The following is a 7,953-nucleotide window of genomic DNA, read 5'->3' as shown; positions in this document are numbered from 1 at the left end:
CCTTATTTCTCTGCCCTCCTTTATAGCAAAACTCTCTACAAGAGTTGTTGATTCTTTAATATCAACTTCATTGAAATATAATTGCCATGTAAAACTGTAAGATATTTAAAGTGTACAATGTGGTGATTTGATGTGCATATACATAGTAAAAGAATTTTCAGCCATCTAATTAATTAACATGTCCATCTCCTAACATATTTATCTTTTATCTGGGGAAGGGAGTGAGAGCATTTAAATTCTGCTTTCTTAGCAAATTTAAATGGTATGTAATATTTAAAGAGGAATTAATTTATGACAAAATAGGCAAGATCATTCAAGAGGGCAAGCATTGTCTCTTCAATAAATGATGCTGAGAAAACTGGACAGCCACATGCGAAGAAGTGGTCTATTTTTTTGACAATTTTTATTAATCTTACTCAGTGAATGCATAGAGTATTAAATAATTTTTGTAGTGAGATTGCTGAGGAAACTTCAGGGGTCATACTTCATTTCTTTCTGGCCTTTACTGCTGACTTGGTGACCTTTCCTGCTGAGGATGACTTCTTATCCACTGCCTCGATGACTCCAGTGACCACTATTTGTCTCATGTCCCACACATCACAATGGCCTAGAGGTGGGTACTCAGAGAACATTTCCACACATATGCCCTTGCTGGGGACTATCTGTGCATCTGCACAGTGGCCTGACTTCAGGGTCTTGGGGTTCCCTCCAGTTTCTTGCCTGAGCATCAGTCAATCTTTTCCCACAGCTCAGCAAGCTTGCAGAAGATGTGGGCTGATTGGGAAATAGTTGGGGTGGATCTTCCAACTATTGCGTCAAGACAATCACTTGTGTCATAGAGCTACCAGCCTCCATCTGGTGGGGGAGGGGTCATTCCAGCCATATTTCCGTGATGAATGTCCTTCACAGATAAATTCTTCACACTGAAGTCCACCTGTCATCTGGAAGGGCCTCAGGCAGGGTCTCCTGGTGCATCTACCCAGCCTTGACCTCTGAGGTGAGGTTGGTGGGGCAAAGGTGACCTCCATCCCAAGTTTCAGGAATCTAGTTTCCAGAAAGTCCACAGACATAGGGCCAATATTTCCGATCATGTGCACATCTTGCAGAGGCAGCCTCAGGGGCTCATTGACCAGTTGAATGGGTGGGAAAATGGAGTCCAGAGCATCCAGGAGAGTCATCCCTGTGGCATTTCCCTCCTTCCTCTTGACCTTCCAGCTCTTGAACATGGGCATGTGGATGCTAGACTATGCTAGCCTGAAATGGGCATGAAGGCCATGGCAGCCGAATTATAGCTGATCTTCTTGATGTAGGCTCTCACATCCTTGGTGATCTGGTGGAAGCTTGCAGCACTGTGGGTGGGCTTGGTAGAGTCTGTCTTGTTGACAGCCATGATGAGCGGCTTCACACTCATTGTGTAGGCCAGTAGTGTATTTGCACATCTGCCTATACTTCAAGAGGCCTACTTCAGATATTCCCATGTTGCTGGCCACAATGACCACAGCACAGTCACCTGGGATGAGCCAGTGATCATGTTCTTGATAAAGTGCCTGGGGCATCAATGATGGTGATGTAGTATTTGGTTGTCTCAGACTTCCATAGTGAGATTTCATGGTGAAGCCACACTCTCTTTCTGCCTTCATTTTGTCCAGCACCCAGGCATACTTGAAAGAGCCTTTGCCCATCTCTGCTGCTGCCTTCTCAAACTTTTCATGGTTCTCTTATCAATACCCCTACACTTGCAGCTGAGATGTCCAGTGATGGTATACTTGCCAGAGTCCGCATTGTTGATGATGATAATATTGATATGGGTCTTCTTTTTTACCCATAATGGTGGGTTCTTTAGAATCTCTGATCCAGATATTACCAAGAGCTTCATAGTCTGTAAAGTGGGAGCTGTGTATTATTGATGCTTCTGTTTCCTACCTCCCTTTCTGTTTGTAAGCCATGCAAAGGAGTATTTTTCTCTTTCACTCCACCGTAGTCTCCTTTCCCGAGGTGTTGGTGACCTCACCAACACCTTCCATCCTACCAAACCAATGTTCAGTTCTGACTTTATTTTATTTTCTCTCTCAGCTTTTATTGACATCTCTCCCCTCCTTGAAACTCTTAGATTTCCAGATACCAAAGTTTCCTAAATTTCCATCTATTATCCTCAATCTCCTTTGCCAACTCTTTCTTTTGGCTTTCTCTTATGTAGTTCTAAATATGAATTTCCTCTTGGTAATTTCACCTATTCATGTGGCTTTATATACCGCATATATCCTGATGATTTCTAAATTTATAACTCCCACTTTTTTGAACTGCAGTCATATATTCAACTGCTTATTTAATACCTTGAGATATGGCAACAGAATTCTTAATCCTACATGTCCTACTCTTGCTACCCCTACACCACCAAGCTTGTTCTTCTTCATTCTTGCCCTCTTCATTCTTATTAAATGGCTTCTCTTTTCAACCAGATGTAGGGTTAAAACACCTAGATTGTGTGCACTACCATTCTCTTTCATTTATGCTCCCCATATTCAGAAGATTCTCTTGACTCAATCTTTAGGATATATGCCAAGTGTTATTAAATTTTTATTAAATTTACTATACAACATTAACCACCGTGGTAGACTACGTCTGTGTAGCCCACTGTTTTCCCCATGTTCCCATTTCTGGACCCTCTCATAATTATTTCTCCACAAAATAATTAGGATAATCTAATAGTTTCTCATTATATTTGGAACAAAATTCAGACTACTTGCCATGACCTATAAGGCCATTCATGACCAGCCCCACCTATCTCTTCATTTTGAACCTTTCTCCCCCTTGCCCTTTATAATCCAGTGTAGAGAAGTGAAATTATTTATATCTTAGAAGCTGAATTAATAATTTTGTTAATGGATTAGATATAAGTGATGAGGAAAGCAGTGTATTAAGGACAACTCAAAAGTTTTGGTTTGAGCAACCAGGTGGGTGGCAGTTTGTAAAACTGACCATCAAATCAATGGAATGATGCTGTGAAAGAGCATTTTTCTTCTGAAAGAAAAAAGGAGAAGCAGACTTTTTATTGGTTTGCATTTTTCGTGGAAGAGGGTGAAATAAGTTTATTTAGGACCAAAATACAGTAGCTTTGATTCTTGTGAATGGGATCTATAGGTAGTTGATTAATTGAAAAATCTGTTTAAGAACAGATTCATTAAAAATAGTACTAACATAAGAGAAATCTTTTATTTTGGCTAAGAACATAAAACTATTTTCATTCACCCGTTTTTTTTTTTAATGTAGGTTCAAGGTATGTTCTTTGACATGGCTCCATTAATTAAATTTCTTCTTTTACATAAACCACATCCATAATATATAATATTTCTAGTTTTGATTTATGTAAAAACTGGAGCTAAAACTTAAATTCACATCTGAAGAAGTTGCGAGGCAAAACATTTCCAGATTTTTATAATTTTCTCCAGTCTTTTACATTTTTTGTTCCCCATAAACAATTTAATAGAAATTACTTGTTAGCTACTTGTTCTTATTTTAAAGCATCTGATATATTTTTAGACCACATCGTTTTGTTTTCTCACTTACATTTCATCAGATATATAGTAACACTAATTAAAATTACAAACTCACAATAGCAAGTACCAGTGAAATGAAAAAGTTTGGAAACAAATTTAATCAATTCTTGGTAAGCCTAAATACAACTGAAGATGCAGTTGCATTTGGATTTTCTAGAGAGCAATTTACTAGTTGTGACTATTAAGTATGACTTAGGTTTCAATTACAATATATGGAGATTACTTAAAGACAATTTCTACTGTGTATATACACTAGATTTCACATACATAAAAATCTATTTTATGTACATACAGTGTAAATACCCTGAAGGCCCTACCTTTCAGGAAAAAATTCTCAACAGTTTCCCACCCCCTCAGAGTAGTATGGGGTGGGGATGCACAAGATTGGAGAGCATGACAGCAGTTATTAATCTGAGCAGGATTTTGCTAACTGCAGAGTAGTGTCTTTAAAGAGAACATAGACATAAAGCAACTAAAATGGCTTTTGTTGAACTTCAAAGTCAACATTTTAGTGCCCCCAAAATGTGCACTAGGACATAATGACTGTGTTTGGCAAGAAGGAGGATTTTCTGGGATTGAGAGCACCAGATGGTAAAGACAGCCCTGTCAAGCTTGAGAGCAGGGCTGTGTTCCTGTTTGGGAGGTCCTGGTGTATGTATCAACAGAACATCCTTAAATGTCAGTGTTCACCAACACAAATGAAGTAGATAATGACTGTTACTCAGTGACTTGTGTTAGATAAATTAAAGCCTTAACTATTGTCTTTCAAGTCAACAAACATTTATTGATTGCCTGCAATGAGCATGGCACTGTGCTTTTCGACTAGTGCTGCTGCTGCTGCCAAGTCACTTCAGTCGTGTCCGACTCTGTGCGACCCCATAGACGGCAGCCCACCAGGCTCCCCCATCCCTGGGATTCTCCAGGCAAGAACACTGGAGTGGGGTGCCATTTCCTTCTCCAGTGCATGAAAGTGAAAAGTGAAAGTGAAGTCGCTCAGTCGTGTCCGACTCTTAGCGACCCCATGGACTGCAACCTACCAGGCTCCTCCATCCATGGGATTTTCCAGGCAAGAGTACTGGAGTGGGGTGCCATTGCCTTCTCCGGTGCTTTCAGCTAGGGATTCACAAATGAAAAACATGATATATCACAAGTTCATACTCTAGTCACAAGCAGGCATTTCAGAACTAATAATGATATAAATCAAATTAGACAGTGCTAGAATGGCCATATGAATTTTTATTAATTTCCCTTTTCTGTGAATTTTGGTTCAGTGAACTGGTTCTGTGCTTTATGAGGTAAGTCAACTTTCATAACCACTCTTAACTTGTATAGATTTCTCACCTTTCAAATGAGCCAGTCATATTCTGGGCAATAATGCATTTTATTAAAAATGATATTTTCACTGGATAACTCCATTTAAGAAATGCCAGTTAATTATCTATCATTTATAGCTGAAATTTTTTTCTTTGGCATCAGCCTTATGTGTCATTCTCCCAGTGTTTTTTGTTATTGGAGATCCCAGTAGTCTGTCCCTGAAGCCCGGCCACTGAAATGAGTATGAATTTTGGTTAAATTGGATGCTTTAGTGTACCCTGAATGTTAAAAAAGAGTCTGGCTTTATTTAGTAGGCATTTATTGCTTTTTAGCCTGTTACTTCAAATTCTACCTATCTCTAAGATATCAGCACATTTTCAAATAGTATCCTTCTAGTTAGGTCAAGGCTCATGGCCAGACACTGTCTGGTACCATGTGCCTTTTCTTCAGAGTTTTGATCTGTTATAATTTTATATTATTGGTACGATTTTTCAGCTATTTATCTGTCACTCCATTCAGGTGCTAACCCAGTTGGCTCTAAACTTAACAGAGCAGGAACCACAGAAGTTTTACTCTTCAGCACTGTCTTAGCTTTTAGCCTGGTGCTTGGCACTAAATAGAGGAATGAACTTTGACCTGAAGTCTTTATTTCCTTCTTGTGTTAACTTTTGTGGGAGGGAGGTTGGGGGAAATGATGCAGATGAATTTGGGTTCTGTACATTTGCTAATCACTTCTTCCTTCTAGTTTCCTAAACTTATTTTTACTAAAGTTTCAAGGATGCCCCACCATTCTATTGGGGAACAAGCCTGTGACCATGTTACCCAGATCGTTTGTAATTGTGTAAATTTTAATCAAGTTCCCCATTAAGAAGTTGCCTTTCCAGGCTGAAGAGGCCAGTGTTTCAGTGTGCCTCAAATAGCAACACTAACATGTTGGTTGCTATTTCCTCTGTTGTGTGCCTTCTCTAGCTTCATTATTAAAATTTATGATATGTAAGGAGAAGGCGATGGCACCCCACTCCAGTACTCTTGTCTGGAAAATCCCATGGATGGAGGAGCCTGGTTGGCTGCAGTCCATGGGGTCGCAAAGAGTCGGACACGACTGAGCGACTTCACTTTCACTTTTCACCTTCATGCATTGGAGAAGGAAATGGCAACCCACTCCAGTGTTCTTGCCTGGAGAATCCCAGGGACAGGGGAGCCTGGTGGGCTGCCGTCTATGGGGTTGCACAGAGTCAGACACGACTGAAGTGACTTAGCAGCAGCAGCATAATCTCACTTAGCATTCAAAAAGTGTAAGTACTGAAGCTTTCTAGGATACTAATTTCAGTTGGTTTTCTACTCTTCTTCTTTCACTTCTCCTTTCCTCTCTCTCCCTCTTCCTTCCTTCCCACACCCACCCCACCTTACTGCTGCTCCTCATCCCCTCCCATCCCATCCCCCTCCTCTTCCTCCGTATTCTCCTTTTTTCCTGACACAACTTTTTATGTAACTGGAGATTTGTACCTTTGAATCCCCTTTACCTATTTTGCCCCCACCCCACTCCTCAACCTTCTGGCATCTACAAATTGTTCTCCATTGTATCTATAACTCTGCTTTTGTTTGGTTTGCTTGCTTTGTGTTTTTAGATTCAACATGTATTTATTATTTTTCTTTATACATTGATGTTTTCTTCACTTTTCAACCCCACAGATGATTCAGTTAGTATTTTTGGGAAACTAGCAATGACTCCTAGACATGTACTTCCTCTGCTTGAAGCTAATGGTTCAGAGCTGTTCATTTTATGCCGATGTCATTTATCATAAAATATGTTACCATATACTTTCTAAGTTGAAGTCTACTTATTATTTTTCTATCCACTTGTACAAATTGGTAAGATTTTCCTGATGGCTCAGATGGTAAAGAGTCTGCCTGAAATGTGGGAGACCTGGGTTCGATCCCTGGATTGGGAAGATCTCCTAGAGAAGGAAATGGCAACCCACTCTAGTATTCTTGTCTGGAAAATCCCATGGATGGAGGAGCCTGGCAGTCTATAGACCATGGGGTCACAAAGAGTCGGACATGACTGAGTGACTTCACTCACTTCATTCATACCTATACTTTACCTTTTTTCTTAGCTACAAATTGGGAGCTTTCACACTGAATAAATTCGGTCTTTTTGAACATTTATAAATGTGTTAAATATGATTGACATTAATCTTGATTCCCAAAGAACTTCACTCTGGAGGAAACCACACATTTATGCCTATTCTGAGTAAAAGTCATTCCTGGCCTACATCTACCCATGATAAAACTGCCCTATGGCACTACAGTGTCCATAGGGATTTCTGTCCTCCTGTTATTCAAAGGTAGGCCAATTTGTGTCTATCGTGCACTAGTATGGCTGTGCTGATGGCTTATGCACAGTGTCCTTTCTGATTGAGGATTCTCTTCTGATTGCTTGAAGCCCAAACATTGCCTATTGTTAATATTTTGAATATTTAAGGTGATCACAAAATCATTAAGCACCATCAGGATTATGTATTATCTATGGGCTTCATATCCATCTCCTAGGATAAACCATAATAGATAATTGAGTCACTTTGCTGTATAACAGAGATTGGCACAACATTGTAAATTAACTAAACTTCAATAGAAAAAAAATGAACAAGAAAAAATAACATTTAAAACTATTGTTTCACTTCTCTTTACTGGGTAGAGAACTAACATAGCCATAAAAAAGGCTGAAACAAGACTACTGACATAAAATAGAGGATTTGAATTATTTGCAAACTATAATTATGAAGTAATGGTGCTTTTATAGGTCTGGCTTTAAGGTCATGAATCTGAGTCTTCTGGAAACTGAAAGTTCTTTGGATTTTTCAAATAATGGGAGGATATGTTTCTTGTCTCAGGGAAAAGGAGTGAATCCACTAACTTAATGTCATTCCTCTTATTTCCTTATAAAATAACAGACTTATGACATGTTTTTGTCAGCATGGTCAAAATATATCAGAGCTGTGTGAAAAATATTAGTTTTTTTTTTTTTTTAAAGAGGCTGGGCTATAGCTGCAGAGTTGCTGTTAGAGACATGATGGTTCTC

General features: G+C 39.2%; 1 pseudogene; it reads right to left on the bottom strand.

Annotated features, from left to right (window-relative positions):
• Positions 1 to 388: 388 nt before the first annotated feature.
• On the bottom strand, positions 389 to 1,697 carry LOC133246548 (elongation factor 1-alpha 2-like; annotated as a pseudogene).
• Between the last annotated feature and the right edge of the window lie 6,256 nt (positions 1,698 to 7,953).

Source organism: Bos javanicus, chromosome 1, assembly GCF_032452875.1.
Source record: "Bos javanicus breed banteng chromosome 1, ARS-OSU_banteng_1.0, whole genome shotgun sequence".
Lineage (NCBI taxonomy): Eukaryota > Metazoa > Chordata > Mammalia > Artiodactyla > Bovidae > Bos > Bos javanicus.
This window is presented reverse-complemented; position numbering and strand designations above follow the sequence as displayed.